Source organism: Cimex lectularius, unplaced genomic scaffold (genome assembly GCF_000648675.2).
Source record: "Cimex lectularius strain Harlan isolate CLEC.00 unplaced genomic scaffold, Clec_2.1 scaffold341, whole genome shotgun sequence".
In the NCBI taxonomy this organism is placed as follows: Eukaryota; Metazoa; Arthropoda; class Insecta; order Hemiptera; family Cimicidae; genus Cimex; species Cimex lectularius.
In genome coordinates this window covers 177,849-194,690 of record NW_019393064.1, presented here as the reverse complement: position 1 = coordinate 194,690, position 16,842 = coordinate 177,849, and the positions used below count along the sequence as shown (strand labels likewise).

The 16,842-nt window shown below is 35.2% G+C and overlaps 1 protein-coding gene across 1 annotated transcript in view; it reads right to left on the bottom strand.

The window, feature by feature from the left end:
- The window catches only part of LOC106673135 (F-actin-monooxygenase MICAL3), a 73,008-nt gene extending 64,586 nt beyond the window's left edge, over positions 1 to 8,422 (bottom strand). The window contains exon 1 of the mRNA XM_014405133.2: positions 8,377 to 8,422. The gene's annotated coding sequence lies outside the window, so the exon portion shown is untranslated. The remainder of the gene's footprint in view (positions 1 to 8,376) is intronic.
- Positions 8,423 to 16,842: the final 8,420 nt, after the last annotated feature.

The following is a 16,842-nucleotide window of genomic DNA, read 5'->3' as shown; positions in this document are numbered from 1 at the left end:
TCTACACTTGGTACAATGTACGCTTGTTTTAGTAAATACGAAAAAAATTTTGCTCATTTCTACTTTTTTTGATATTTAGATCGACAAATGATTTCGCCAATAACGAAACCATTCTGTGGCACGCCGTGAAGATTTGATGAAATTAATTTCGTTTATACACCACAATTTTGTTATTGACGCGCAAAATTTAGTTGAAAATGTGCTACAACGAACAAGCGTTCGACTAAATACGATGTCGTTTTGTTAATTTGTACTTTGTTGTACTTAGATCAAGAAATGTTTTAATAATGGAGCTATTCTGTGGCAAGGGAGAAGATTTAGTGAGATTGCCTCATAATTTTCATTTTTTCAATTTAATTCGCAGGAAACATCGTTCGTTTTTTATAAAGAAACGCAATAATATGTTAGCCAAAGAGAGTGAAAAGTGGATTCTTTATAACAAATGAAAATCGCCATGGATCAAAGGGAAGCCAAACGCACACCATTCATAACTTCTGAGGGCGGAATCTACGCAAGTCATTCACTAGGATTCGATTCAACCACAAAAACTGTTTTAACTTTGTTAACATAACGTTTTCACATTGCGAAAACAAGTTTAGTTTAAATTGCATCTGTCATATCGATGGCAAATTTATCTACAACATTCCTGAAAGGGAAAGGAACTAAATAAACACTACGTGTTTTTCAAATACTCATTTTTATTCAGAGAATTCCTCATTTGTTCCCCAGGTTACGAAATAAAACCTTTTAAATCTCTGTAACATAAATAAGTTCAACTAACTAGTACAGCGTTATAATGCCATTTTGTTTGTGCGAAGGACATCCGCCGTGCAGATGGCATCGGGTTGTGATAGCAGACAGAACGGATCGACATTGGAGTTACAATATACAAACCGGTTCTTGATCCCTTTCAACTCGAATTACCCAACAACAGCTTACACAACTAGGGAAGGGGAAAGAAGGTTTCCTGTTAAAAATAAGAGAAACTCAAAATTTTAAGCCTAGCTGAACGTTGTCACAAACAAAAGCGATGAGACTTGAGCTGATCGTTAATAGAAATTTTTCAGTTCCAATTTGGAGTAGAGATTTCAAATTTTTCTCAGTTTAGGAATCGAAAGCATTTTAGGAACTAGGCCATTATAAATTATTTACGGCAATAAAGTTAAGTCGATCAACTGACATAACTGGCCATAACGAATCAATTTTCTAACAATCAAAATTTTTCGTTCTTCAGAGCAGTTTGAAGAACATTTCGTAAATATTCTTATAAAAAATTTCAATGATTTAATGTAATAAAAATATATCGACATATTCATGTTTAGATGGCAAAAGACGATTAGTATTGCTTAATGCCTATAAAAAGTTAAAATAGGCTTAATGATAGCCAAGCTCGCAGAACGTGTCAGAAAGGAAACGGACCATTTCAATTATGTAAATTGTATCGAATGGACGAATTTGGACGTATCGGGCAGGAGTGTGGCCTTTTATTAATGTTAACTCGGATTGTCGAATTACAGCCATTTGGAAACGGACCTGTACGAAAAAAGAACCAACGCCTTGGCAACGATACAAACCGAGAATTTCTTAAAAAACAAACAACTAAGAATTTGGCACCCCTCGGCCCTGGCGCTTACGGATGTTCAATGAAATTTACGATCGGTCTAAACACAAAAGCACACAGTCCCGGTCTTTTTAATTTAATTAAATATGAAATTTGGTTTGGTAGCTGAGCTTTAATTATGTCTGGCAAAGGAAACAACAATACCGAAATTTATCTTCTTAAACATGAAAATGTAATCAAGGGTTGAATTATTCACTGGTCTTATTGTTCTAATCTTACACTGAATTTATTAATTTTCTAAAATTATTGATGAATTCAGATTTTAAATTGAGCAAGGTAAACTTCACTTAAGTTCACTTAATAATTATTATCGTAGGATATCTGGTATCATTACATGCAAATTACAATACCAAAGTATCATTATGATTTGCAATTTATGTTTAAAAAAAGATAACAAAATGGATATGTTGACATTATTAAATTGTGTATTACGAATACAATTTTTACAATTACATTTTAAATTACAATAAAGTAAATTAATTCCTATCATACTATCCGTTGAGTGTCGCGGGCGAGGGGTCAGAACCATCTGACAATACTTTTTACACATAATATCAAATAAAATTCCAAGGGTTAGGTCGGGATTCGAACCCAGAACCGTTTTTTCGAGATCTTAATTTTTCTTTCGTGTTAATGAACGTTTCTTTGGAATTTCTTTTAAATCTGTTATTCTCTCATTATTTTGAAAATCAAGATGTTTTTCCTTCCTTATTCTAAAGCCATTAGATTTCGTGGTCCGATTGACCAAGCAACACCTTAGCCGAAGGTCATGGGTTCGAATCCCGCTCGTGACATTGAGTGTTTTATCTCAACCATACATAAAGATTAATTGATTGAAACTTATTCTAAAGGTTTTCCTCTCGCAGAAATAACTGTATGTCGAAAATTTACTTGTGAGAATCAATGTTATTTTCTACTTTTTCTTCACGAATCATCCATTATATTTAGTGGTCTATTGGCCAAATTACTACTTTCAATTAATTAATCTTTTTATGTAAGGTTTTGGGCGAAATGAAAAAGCGTCACGAGCGGGATTCGAACCCACGATCTTCGGCTTAATACGCCGCTCCTCTAACCACTTGGTACCATCGTGACTTCGATCCACCCGGACACCAACTCCCCATCTCAACCTACTTTTCGAATTTTCTCTCCTTTTTGTCATTTTTCAAATGTCGTGTAATCAGGATTCGATTCTCGGCGACATATGAAGTGGTCGCGGAGAGCTGTTAGTGAAGTTATACTTCATTTTATTTATTAAATCCATTATATTTAGTGATCTATTGGCCAAATTACTACTTTTAATTAATTAATCTTTTTATGTAAGGTTTTGGTGGAAATAAAAAGGTCGTGGAGGAAAGGAAATTGTCATGGGTTCGAATCCCGCTCGTGACGCTAACTTTTCATTTCGACCAAAATCTTACATAAAAAGATTAACAAATAACTACTTTTTCGTTAAATTGTTTTCAAATTTTCATTTTTTCGTTACTTTGTAGATCTATCCTTTTTGAAATGGATTTTCGTTCATAATTGTTTTGTCGCGTAAAAAGACGTGTTTGTCGAAAATTTACTTGTGAGAATCAGTTACCAGTCCGCAAAAATATGTATATGCACTTTTGCTCTTCTGATTAAATAACTTACACAAACGCTCAATGTGAATTGAACCTGCTAGAAAATGGAAGTACAAAACTTTAAAGCTACACAACTGTGGACATATCTGACAACCACTTGGAATGGATACCACAAATCAACCAGTATCTGGCAACTTTCCCCACAGGAGAACGTCTAAAAATCATTGACCAGGACATCGCCGAGGATAACTACTACAAGAAGTCTTCCTCATCAATCCAAACAACAGTCAAATGATATATCGATGAAAACACCTGAAACACGAGTCTAGATCCTCCGGGCAACCAAATATCTTGGCAAACGTTGATTTAAATTTCCACCTCACTCAGGTGTCAAAGTTCGAAGTACATATTCAGGACTTAAGTCTGCAAAACACACTATCCAAAGTCATCGTGGATCGTAAAAACAACGTTTTCTTAACTGCAATGAATTCCAGCAATCTGGCAATCATCGTTGATCATCGCAGTGAGTTTAATCACCACCATGGCTTGGACACGATTCCAGAAGATGACAACAGACTTCACCGGCTACCCGATGATGAAATCCGCCAAATTCAAGAATTTCCAGGGAAATTCCCCAACTAGAGGTGGAGGAGTTACATCCGCAACGGCTGCTTCTGTTATCATAATAGATCCTACAGACTCAGCAACTCTACCGAGGCTATATTAGACCCTCTCCCACCATTTTTCAAGATAGACTCATACACGGACTCAGACTCGGACATAATCACTTAATCACGACCTCGTCCTAATTTTATTTTACAAGCTATTTATAAGCTATTCACTTTAAATTCACTAATTTCGTGGTCCGCTAGACCAATTAATGTATTACAATTAATTAAGGTTTTTAATTGAGATAAAAAAGTCAATGGCGCGAGCGGGATTCGAACCCACGATCTTCGGCTTGATACGCCGCTGCTCTACCACTTGAGCTATCGTGACCTCGATCCACTCGGACACCAACTTCCCATCTCAACTGAACTCAAAAGGTGGGGTTGAGATGGGAAGTTGGTGTCCGAGTGGATCGAGGTCACGATAGCTCAAGTGGTACAGCAGCGGCGTATCTAGCCCGAAGATCGTGGGTTCGAATCCCGCTCGTGCCATTGACTTTTTTTATCTCAATTAAAAACACCTTAATTCATTGTTATTCACTTTTATGTGTTAATTGTAAACTTTAATAATATATAGTAAATAAATCTCAAGTCAATTTTATAACTTATATAAATATATTTTTGCGGACTGGTAACTGTTTCTTGACCATTTACATACTTGCAAAAATCAGTATTCTCTGCGTTTTTTTTTTCAATGTATCGGTTTTTTCTTCCTTAATAGGTCTATTCTTTCCTACTAATGAATTGTTTTTAAAAAAGAACTTGTAAGGATCCGTGTTATTCTCTGATTTGTTTGTCAATGTTCTTGTTTTTCCTTTTTTTGATAGACCTTTTCTTCGAGAAAAGGTTTGACAATCTTTTACCCAGGATTTGTTGAAAATTCACTTATAAGAATTGCTGTTATTCACTGATTTACTGTTTATTGTCAATGCAGCTGTTTTTTTATTTCTTCGTAGATCTAAATTTTCGAAATGGGTTTTCCATTTTTTGCTATTTTTCCTTCCCTTTTCCCCCCGTTTTTTCAGAATTATCAGAATCAGTGTTACTTTCTACTTTTTCTTATATTTTATTGTTTTGTAAAAGAGTGTTAGTGGGTCTATCCTGCAAAAAAATTCTCAAGACTCGAAAATGCCCACCTTGTTAAAAGGTATTTTTGTTTATATTTGCTCGTTTTAAACAGAATGTTAGAATTGGTGTTTTTTCAAATACGATTTTGGATAGATTTGTTTTTCAAATTTCACAGCAGTTACGAAATAATTGTGACATATAGCGAGAACACAACCGCGGACCGGAAAAATCGGACAAACTTTTCGGCTGTGCTACCGTTCCAAGATTTATGACACACCCAGACGCTCGAAACTTTTTAAAACAAAATATCGGCTTTTTCTTAACAGCCTTCAAGTCACATTTACTCCTGTCGACAGTCGTGACAATCGGCTGTTTTTCTATATTAAAAATAGTTTGGGGTCTTGGTCGCTAATTTTTGTTGTAATAAGTCTTTTTTTATTATAATATTATTCCGCGTTTGCAGGCAACAATATTCCGAAAGGAAAGCACCACCGGTTCAGAATATATGATAAATTTAAAAAAATATATTCGTTTGAATTTCACGCCAGCCAAAGGGATAAATGACAATTTGTGTCTCTACGGTTTGATGATCTCTGAAATGACTCATGCCTATTCATCTGTCCGCAATTCATCTGCCCCCACTGGTCTGAATGGGCCCAGACTAGAAACCCATTATGGAAGTTTTCCGATGTCAAAATATCATCAATCGGCTTTTATCATCTGTAGGCTGTGTTGAACAAGTCTGCCTGCTTGAGATAACAAGTTGTGATCAACATTAACATTTTACTTAGGCTTTCAATGAAAAGAAATTCACCTTTTTTTAAGGGGTGTTTTTAATTTTCAAAACCTCGGCAGATCCAGAACACAGGAAGGTTCAGGGACAATATGTGATATGAAAACCAAATATTTAGACCCCCATGAGTACGTACACGGATATATTTCAAGCAAAGTTTCACGCAATGTATTAAATACAATGGTAACATACGGTATAAAGGTAAAGAGATATACGTTATATACGTCAGGGCATTGAATTATATCATCACAAATAATATCTGATAGGCAATACCAAAATTCTTGAGAGTTCAAATCTACCACCCTCCCTGAGTGCCCAGGACACTGACGCCATTGACGAGATACTAAAAGGAGCTATCAGAGTTTTGTTAAACAAAATATAATAAATACAGGAATTAAGCAATGGTAATCACACCGAAACGATTTCGCTGCTAGATTTAAAAAAAAAAGTACAATTTGCAGATTCTGTAAAGACACAGAAGGGGTACCCGTACACATTAACTGGAGAGGGAGAGAGAGATTGAGGAATAGATAGGGAGAAAGAGAAAGGGAAAAGGAAGAAGGAAGAGAAAGGAAAAAGGAGGAAGGAAGAAAAGGAAAGAAAGAGAAATGAGAAGAGAAAAAAGTAGAGAAAGAAGAGTAAGAGAGAGAGGGAGTGAGGAAGGACGGGAGGGAGGGAGAGAGGGAGGGAGGGAGNAGAGAGAGAGAGAGAGAGAGAGAGAGAGAGAGAGAGAGAGAGTCAGTGTGCTAAATAAAAGCTAGTTACTCTGATAGATAGATAGATTGAAAGAGAGAGAGAAAGAGATAGACAGATAGAGAGAGAGAGAGAAAGAGATAGATAGATAGACAGATAGAGAGAGAGAGAGAGAGAAGAGAGAGAGAGAGAGGAGAGAGAGAGAGAAAGAGAGAGAGAGAGAGGAGAGAGAGAGAGAGAGAGAGAGAAAGAGAGGGAGAGGAGAGAGAGAAAGAAAGAGAGATAAACTTGGGCCATGCATTTAATTCCCAGGATACGTCCCAGATCACGTTTTCCCAATTTCAAACTGAAATTGCCCATTAAAAAATCAAAATAATCCATATTGAAAAGCTCATAAAATGTTGAAGTTTTTAGCTGGTTGAACATTTTTAAAAATGTAATGTAAGGAAGCGAGGTTTAAAGTAGTTGATCCAAAATTACCACTGCCCAAATTGCCTGATCTTTGTGCAGTTATTTTGTAAGTAGACTGGCAATTTTTAGAACAAAAGCGCATTAATCTAAAAGGAAATATGGTACTAAAACAAAAACTGGGGTTTTGTAAACACAAAAGTAGGGAAAAAGTTACGTTACCCGTTTTCTAAAATATACACTAAAAAAATCGTAACTTTTGAATGGATTGAGATAAAACCATAAGATTTACTGCGCTCTACTCCACTTTAGATGCACTGTTACCGATTTTTTTTAAAGGTTTGTGCGGTTATTTTCTAAGTAGAATGGCAATTTTTAGAATAAAAGCGCACTAATTTAAAAGAAAATTTGGTACGAAATAAAAAAATGGGGTATTGTCAACACAAAAACAGGGATAAAGTTACGTTAGACGTTTTCTAAAGTATACACTAAAAAATCGCAACTTTTGAACAGGATGAGATAAACCATAAGGTTTACGACATTCTACTCCATTTTAGGTGCCCTGTTACCGATTTCTTGAAAATGTTTGTACAGTTGCTTTCTAAGTAGACTGGCAATTTTTAGAACAAAGTGCACCATTCTAAAAGGAAATTCGGTACTAAATCAAAAAATGGGGTTTTGTCAACACAAAAGTAGGGAAAAAGTTACATTAGACGTTTTCTAAAGCATACACTAAAAAAATCGTAACTTTTGAACAGGATGAGATAAACCATAAGGTTTACGACACTCTACTCCATTTTAGGTGCCCTGTTACCGATTTCTTGAAAATGTTTGTACAGTTGCTTTCTAAGTAGACTGGCAATTTTTAGAACAAAAGCGCACTAATCTAAAAGGAAATATGTACTAAACCAAAAAAAAATGGGGTTTATAAACACAAAAGTTGGGAAAGGTTAGGTTAGAGTGGAGAAAATTCAGGTTTTAAGTCAAAAAACGTGTTTTTCTTAAGTATATACAAAAAAATCCTAACTTTTGAACGGATTGAGATATAATTATAAGGTTTATGGCAGTCTACGCCAATTTAGATGCACTGTTGCCGGAAAAAATTTTAACACGAGCTGACTACCCTGTATCGTTATAATTGCCAATGTAATAACTTTTTGTTCAATTAATTAATCTTTATGTAAGGTATTGGTTGAAATAAAAACGTCAGTGTCATGACAGCTCAAGTGGTAGAGCACCGGCGTATTTAGCCGAGGGTCGTGGGTTCGAATACCGCTCGTGACACTGATTTTTTTTATCTCAACCCATACCTTACATAAAGATTAATTAATTGAAAAATGTTATTCGGTCAATCGGACCACGAACTCTAATGAATATTTGTTCAATGTTTACTAGTTGCCAATTGACTATTTATGATGAGAAAACACATATCCGAGATTAAAGTTATATATACATATAAGAATAATAGCTCTTCTCACTGGAGTAAGAAACTAAGTTTATTGAATGTATCAGAAATGGGATGAGGTGGAAGTCCGCTCACGTTTTAATATAAGTTACCGTAAGAGTGTGTGCGATTGTTGGATGTTGGATGGAAAAGCGTGATTTAATATCACGTATGGTGCAAAAGCGTGTGATATCCCTTGCAGGACTGACAGTAAAAGACTGACCGGTTGAGTTTATCTGGCGTGGCTCCCTCCACGGCTCGCCTAACCGCGCCCCGCCCCACGCTGCTTTTCCCTCGAGCGGGGAGTAGCAAAGGGGAAAATTAATTGCCCAGATCGGCTCAGGATGAGCTCCGATGTTCGGAGAGGGTTGAAACCGAAAGGGGTGGCTAACATCCCCGCGATCAACGTGGACTCTTACGTATCGATTTAGGTTTTATTAATCATAGAAACTAACGGAAACCGCTGCCTTCTCTCAAGAGCCACCAGTAAAAATAACAATTAAGAAAAACAAATGCATCTGAGAACTAACAGCAATAATTATAAAAAAAACTACTAAAATCGTGATTTATTTAATATAAAATGTTATATATACAAAAATGCCTTAATGTGGTGGATACTATTGTATTGGGTTGGTGTAAAATTAATGCAGGTTTTGAAAATTGGTTTTATTTTCGCAGGTGTTTGTCATATAAACAGAAATCCTCAAATCTAATTTATGGATTATAATAAACACTTTTACCTGTTATCTTTTATAAAAAACATTTTAGTTTATTTTGAATTTTATAAGAGTGAGGACCTGCGAAATTAAATATGTCCAAAATAGATTTTCGTCAAATTTATTTGTACGGATTTAAACTTGGGCGAAGTGCGGCCCAAAACGCGTAACACCAATATAGTTTGGAAGGAGGGAAGCATTAGGGAATGCACGGTGCAGCGATGGTTTCAGAGATGTCTTCTTGGAGATTTCGATCTCGGTAGGCCTTCCGTTGTGGACGACGACCAACTCAAAACGTTGATTGAAGAAAATTCAAGAAAGAAAACACGGGAATTTGCGGAGGAACTTAGTGTTGACCACTCAACCGTTGTTCGCCATATGGAGCAAACTGGTGCAGAAAGGAAAGAAGCTCGACAAGTGGTACTGCACAAACTAACCGAAGCCAAAAGAATTCGACTCTTCTGTTGCGCCACTACAACGATGCATTTCTCAATCGAATCATAGCGATTGTACGATAACAGGAGGCGTACTGGTCAGTGGTTGGACAAGGATGAAGTGCCAATAAACTTCTTGAAACCAAATCTGCACCCAAAAATGGCTTTGGTGAATGTTTGGTAGTGTACTGGGTTGTTCACTATAATTTCCTGAATTATGGTGAAACTATCACAACTGCCAAGAAATTAACAAAATGCTGGGAAAACTGCAACGTCTTTGTCCAGCATTGGAAAACGGTAAGAGGCCGATTCTTCTTCACGATAACGCCAGGCCATATGTCGCAATGCCAACCCTGCGGACTTAGGACTTATCGCATCATCCATATTCATCCGACCTCCGCCTATAGACTTCAGCTTTTTTTTAGGTATTTTAATCACTTCTTGAGGGAAAAATTTTGAGAGAACGCTGTGAAGCCGAAAACTCCTTCGAATTAAAGATTTTTATGTCTGGGGAATAAAAGCACCTTATTACACGTTGGCAAAGATGTATAGATTGTGTTGAAATAAATTTTCTTTATTATATAAAAATTAAAAATAGTTTCGACTGGTTTTACAAAATCTGCATTATTTTTGCACCAGCCCAATATCTTCTCTTGAGGAGTGCTGCTCGTGTGCTTTGCTAGATGCCTGGATATCATTGATGTCATCCACACATCCAAACAATACCTCCAGACGTCTCGAAAGACAACAGCGAATAAAAGATTTTATTGTTAAAACTAGTGCTATCATTGGATAACTTTTCGACTCATGTAATCTTAGTAGTGTTGTTATTAAGGTTATAGGTAATTGCTCTAAGTGCAGATAGTGTAGAAAATATTATCTATACAAGTCGGAGCAACAGACATACAAGCTAAAATAGGAGCCTCCGAACAATAAATAGGTTCACATAAACATAAACTGTAGCTACATTAGAAAAAGAACTCGAATCTTGGGTAAAAAAAGAACACAACAAATACTAAAAACGTTTAGCAGGCATGAGGCAAGCAAAAAGCCTCGTCGCAAAAAAACCCAATGAGAGGAGCTAGGAGGACTCACCAGTAAAACATCACTTGGGAACTACCATCTCAACAGATGACCAATGTCGACTATGTCAAGTAGTAACAGAGTAGGGATGAGCATCGATATTGGGCAACCAATGTTCGATGTTTGCAACATTGATATTACTTGTGTAAATAATTTTTGTCCATCGATTGTGGGCAAAAATTCACAGATACAAAATACTTTATCAATAGTAGCCTTTCATTAAAAACAAACCATATTTTTAAGACATATTTTTGAACCGAGAGATCTATATTTATATAACTATAAATAGAACCAGAGGCGAGAAAAAATTAATTCCTGATAAATGTAATTAAGATAATAAACCATTAATAAAGTTCCAAATAAAGCGTCAGAAATGGTGAATTTTCAAAAATTAGATTCTATTTCTAAAGTGACACATAAAAATAATTTATGCATGTGCAAATAATTAAGTGGTTTGAGTAATGAGTACTCAAAAACATCGATGGTGAGGTTCAGATACTTAACTGATATGACCATCGATGTTTTTCTATCGATGCGTATCTATAAGACAGAGACAACACTACCTAGGCCACTGCCCTAAAAAGGCTATGATACCTAGAATAGCCTGTGTTCCTGTGTAATTAGATACCATTCCCCTGAGAGTTCTGAACTTCATTACATAAACGAAAATTTCCTAGGAATTCATTAGTAGATTGAACACAACAGATGAAAATTTAAATGATAAAGGGTTTAAGTCCAATCGACTTAAAATGGAACACAAAAATCACTGGATAGCTACTCGATTCATATATGTTAATGGTGCTCTTTGCCATTAATGCTTCTAATTGCGCTAAGCGCAGAATGTGGCAATAAAAATATATAAAAAAGTTTAAACCATATTAACATTAGTAATTGTTGTAATGACAAAATGATCGATGGCCGCAACTGAGACACATCACGGTATGATAAAGGTGAATAAGTTCTGAATAAGTTCGAATCGACATGCTTACAAATATGTCTTCTCTCAAATGTCGGCAGCCGGTGAAAAATAAATAAATAAATGATTATTCAGAAATCGTGAGATGCGGTCTGGTGTGATGTAGGTTGCAGAAAAACATTTTCTTTATCGTGCCAACGTTTCGATCTTTATTGAGATCATCTTCAGGGCCTGGGATTTACAAGCATTGTTTAAATTTAAATAAATAAACAAAATATTCCTACGTGTTTCTAGTCCTCAACTGCAGAAATATATGATTAATTACAATTAATTAAGGTTTTTAGTCGAGATAAAAAAGTCAATGGCACGAGCGGGATTCGAACCCACGATCTTCGGCTAGATACGCCGCTGCTCTACCACTTGAGATTTGGAAGTTAGTGTCCGATAGCTCAAGTGGTAGAGCAGCGGCGTATCAAGCCGAAGATCGTGGGTTCGAATCCCGCTCGTGCCATTGACTTTTTTATCTCAACTAAAAACCGTAATTAATTGAAATATATTACTTGGTCAAGCGGACCACGAATTTAGAGAATTTATATGATTATTCAAATATATGATTAATGTGTTGCTTCAGAAAAGTTACCTTTGAAGAGAACGTGTCAGAAAAAGTTAGATTTTCTTCGGTTTGCAACTATGGAAAAAAATTCATAAAAAAACACAATTTGATATTTTTTAATCTGTCTGTAAATAATTCAAAAATTAAAATTCTCCCGTTGTATTGCAAATAACAATACTTTATAAATGATAATCGCGAATAGATTTTATTAAAAAAAGGATACATCTTGTATTTAAATAAGGAACTGTAATATGTATGTAAACGAAATGAAATTTTCCGTTGGTTCTTTCACCCCGGGATCTTGTTTTTCGGGTGTCGCTCAAACCCCTTCCTGTCTGTTGTTATGAGCGTCGTTGTAACCTTTGTAAATATTTATGTATATCGTACGTATTTTTTCTTGTGTTTATGCAGAGTTATAAATTCGACGTGACGGCGCCGGAAGATGAAAGAAGGCCGAATGGGGAAAATTGTGTTATCACAACGTCGACCCATTGGAAGGAGAAAACCGACAAAAGCACTGCATTAGAGCAAAATATAAAGAAAAACACGTGAAATAAACAAAAAAACATGCTGAGATAATGTAAACGCGGCCGAGAAGACCGCGCCGTTTGGCAAAAGGGGCAAAATAATGATTAGCGTTATGGCATATACACAAGATCCCTCATATTTTTTCCTTTAAGGCCATAACATAACATAATTTGCCTTTTTATTTCAACCGTAGTAACAAAACCCATTCTTAACTACCTTCTTGCCATCCGTGCCTTCAGTTATTTATTGCTTATTTATGTTTTACTGACAACCAATCAAACTAATTATTTGTTAACAATCTATCATTTTCGTCAAAACAAGAGATTTTCAAGAATACAAGAACAATCGATCACTCATATATCATACTCATCTGAAGAAATATTGAGTACCCCATCGACGCTCAATCAGGTTAGTTATGTAATATGAGTAAAGCGGGGAACGCACTTACCCGATGCAAGACTGCGCCGCTACCCGATTCTACCCGATGCAAATCCAAAGTCCAATTTTCCATAAGATTGTATTACCCCCGTGCACATCTGCCCGATGCCACGCAACGCTATCCTACTCTATGCTACGCGATCCCCATTGTCCAGATTTTGTCGAGTAGCATCGAGTACAGTCAGAGACAAAAGAACCGGACACTCGTAATTTTATTTCAAACTATATGTATTATTGTCGTTATATTAATTACAACATACTTATTTTAATAAAAACCAAATTAACCGATATCAAGAATTCATTAGTTTTTATTTAAAAAATAATAATTTTAATAATTTGGCAGACAAATGATCAAAACATACTGATAAATATGTTATAACAATATTGATAGAAAGAATTCAACTAACAATTTATTACATGGTTGTGATCATAAAATTTAGTAATAATTTATTACACAGTTTTGTTCATAAAATTTAACTAACAATTTTATGGTTTTGCCCATAAAATTACACCATTTTCGTCGAGTAGCGTCAGAACAGGTCACTCTCGTTTTTTATAGTTTATTTCAAACTATGTATATGTAATTTTGTCGTTATATTAATTACAACATTCCTATGATTAATGTAAACCAAATTGAACGAGATCAAAAATTCATAAGTTTTTATAAAAATTATTTAATTATGATGGTTAGGCAGAAAATTTAACGAAACACCGGAATAACTTTATTTAAAACAATTAAGTTTAACAAACATTTGTTACATGGTTGTGCTCATGAAATTTAACTAACAATTTATTACACGGTTTTGTTCATAAAATTATATCTAACTATTTATTTCATGGTTTTGCTCATAAAATTACACCATTTTCGTCGAGTAGCGTCAAAACCGGAAACTCATATTTTTTGTAGATTTTTTCGAACTATGTATATGTAATTTTGTTGTAATATTAATTACAACATGCTTATTTTAATGTAAACCCAATTAAACGAGATCAAAAATTCATGTGTTTTTATAAGAATTATTTAATTATGATGGTTAGGCAGAAAATTTATTGAAACAACAAAATTGAAACAAGAATAACTTTATTTAAAACAATTAAATTTAACTAACGATTTATTACATGGTTGTGCTCATAAAATTTAACTAACAAATTATTACATGGTTTTGCTCACAATAATGCTTTAAGAACAAAAGAGGCGTTGCGATTGTGATACTGATTTGTGATACGCGCTGCGTGACTGTACGTGCACACCCTACCAAACCGTTACAAGGCGCCGGGTAGCATCGGGTAGCGTTGCATGGGGTGTGTTCCCCGCTTAAAGAGTGGTGGAGGAACATTGAATACTCCACTAACCTAACTGAGTGTATAGCTTGTAAATGAGTATGAACGTATTTAATAATAAATGAGAGTGTGAATCGATTCAGATAAGCTTTTTTCAGCAAAAATAAATAAATAGTCATCTGTATTGTGACATGTAATCAAGAAATAGTTCGAAAACGACCAGTACAATCACACTGTGGTAAAACATAATATTTTCGAGCAAATTGGAAGAAAAATCGATAAATCGTCTGCCATGTTCATCTGTATTATGACATGTAATCAATGAAATGGTTTAAACCCACGAGTACAATAATATTGCGGTACGTTTCACTAAAAAAGTTATTTTCGTAAAAATGATGAGAAAAATCAATCAATCATTTATCATACTGATCGATTTTATGCAATATAATAAAAGAAACCGACAACAAATAAGACACAAAATTTATATCCTTGCAAAACATGTTGAAATTTTTTTTTTCCAACGCTCCGGGTGTTATCAACAGCTAGGTCATTTCAACACCCACGCTATCTGTTTCTAAATGCATTCACACTCTCACTCGTTATTAAATACAGTCTTACTTATTTACACACTATAAACTCAGTTAGGGTAGTGGAGTACTCGATGGGTACTCAATATACAAACATCGGTTCTCTCACGCTACACATTGACGCCAAAACGCCCTCTTTATGTGAAGCCAAGGAAATCGCATCCTCCAAATAGGTGGGACACATCCAGCTACCTTTCACTACATGCCGGACATATACGCGGGTTTTAGCTTAGAACTATGTGCACGTGTGCTAACCTTGAATGACCTATTCTTAGTCGGGTAAGATGGCCTTTATTCTATGAGTCAGGCCCACCGAAGGACATCTATCGACAATGCTCTTGATGCGTGAAATCTTCTCCGCCAACGATGCTGCTATTTTCTTTTAATCGTATTTTATATTGCATTTTGAATCCTTTATTCAACTTGTTATTTTTAATGTTTGAATCACCATCGTAAAACAATCAACCATTTTCTATCATACCTATTTATATTGCGGTACAAAAATCAAAGAAATATGTTAAATAAAGCCACTAACATTTAGTAAATATATATATAAATCATTTTCAATCCTTGTGATTTTCAAGAATATTGGGGGGGGTTACAAATCAATCAATTATACCTATACAATCAACCGTGTAACTTGATAATTTTGAATGAATTTGATTTAACTTGAAATATAAAGATGAAAAACTTACTGTAGATAATTAAATAAATTTAAAAAGTAACGGTTTTATGAAACCAAAAGTACACTACTAATCCAATAGATATTATTGGATTATTTGTAGTTACGAAGGTGGAATTTTTCAAATTTCCAAAAAGTCACCCCTGACAATGTAATAAAATAAGCTTTTTATTTTAAATAATGAGATTTGTGTTTGAAATATATTTTACTGTTTATATAAACATGCTTTTGCTAAGCCCTTTTCCATATTGTCGAAGCCGTTGTCAAACGCAAGTGTGAAGTAGCCCTATCGACTTCGTTCGAACCTCAAGTATGAGGGCTAAGAAATAAATTGTTTTAACCTAAATTTACAAATAAGAAATAATCCGAAATCATAAATAAAAAGAAATAATCCCTAGTTTTGCGTAGGGGGGGGGGGCAGATGACGAGTAGGGACCGCAGGTTCTTTGGCGGCAGACGAATTGAAGTTGTGAGTCTACCTGGGGGTTGGTCATCACGCCAAAACTCGCTCTGACATCTCAACCCAAAAAGAAAATTTAAACGGGGAAATATGCAATCAATTTGGTCTCGTCCAACCTTCTCGTAAACTTTTCTATTCCACCTTTCATTCTATTAGGAACAAAATTTTCGATTAGAAATCGTGAGATGCGGTCTGGTGTGATGTAGGTTTCAGAAAAACATTTTCTTTATCGTGCCAGCGTTTCGATCTTTATTGAGATCATCTTCAGGGCCNGTTTGTAAATCCCAGGCCCTGAAGATGATCTCAATAAAGATCGAAACGTTGGCACGATAAAGAAAATGTTTTTCTGAAACCTACATCACACCAGACCAACTCACGATTTCTAAATAAATATCGATTAACGGTCACTAATCACCACAAACATTTTTAAGGCAGTGTGGTCTCTCCATGGTATGCTCAGATTCCCAAGTTTGTGCGTATCAGCGGTTCGATCTAATCTAGTCGAATTTGTTCAGCGTTTTTTGCTTCGTAAATTATTTCACCTACCGAAATTTACGTCAAACAACATGCTATACTTAAAGCTTTTATACGTTTACACAGGGTGCTCAAACTACATGACTACAGACTTAGAAAAATTACGGCGGCTGAAAAATTAATGCTAATTTGTCGTGGATTAAAACGTTCAATTTTATTAAGCTTATGATTTTAATATTAACTTTGTGTTCTCCCTTAACAACATGAAGAAAGTTTTTGTAAATTCTCCTCTTTTGAATCATCCGTTCATTCTTGGCATTTTGAACCTTAAATCCAACAGATTTCTGCACTTCAAGGAACTTGATCC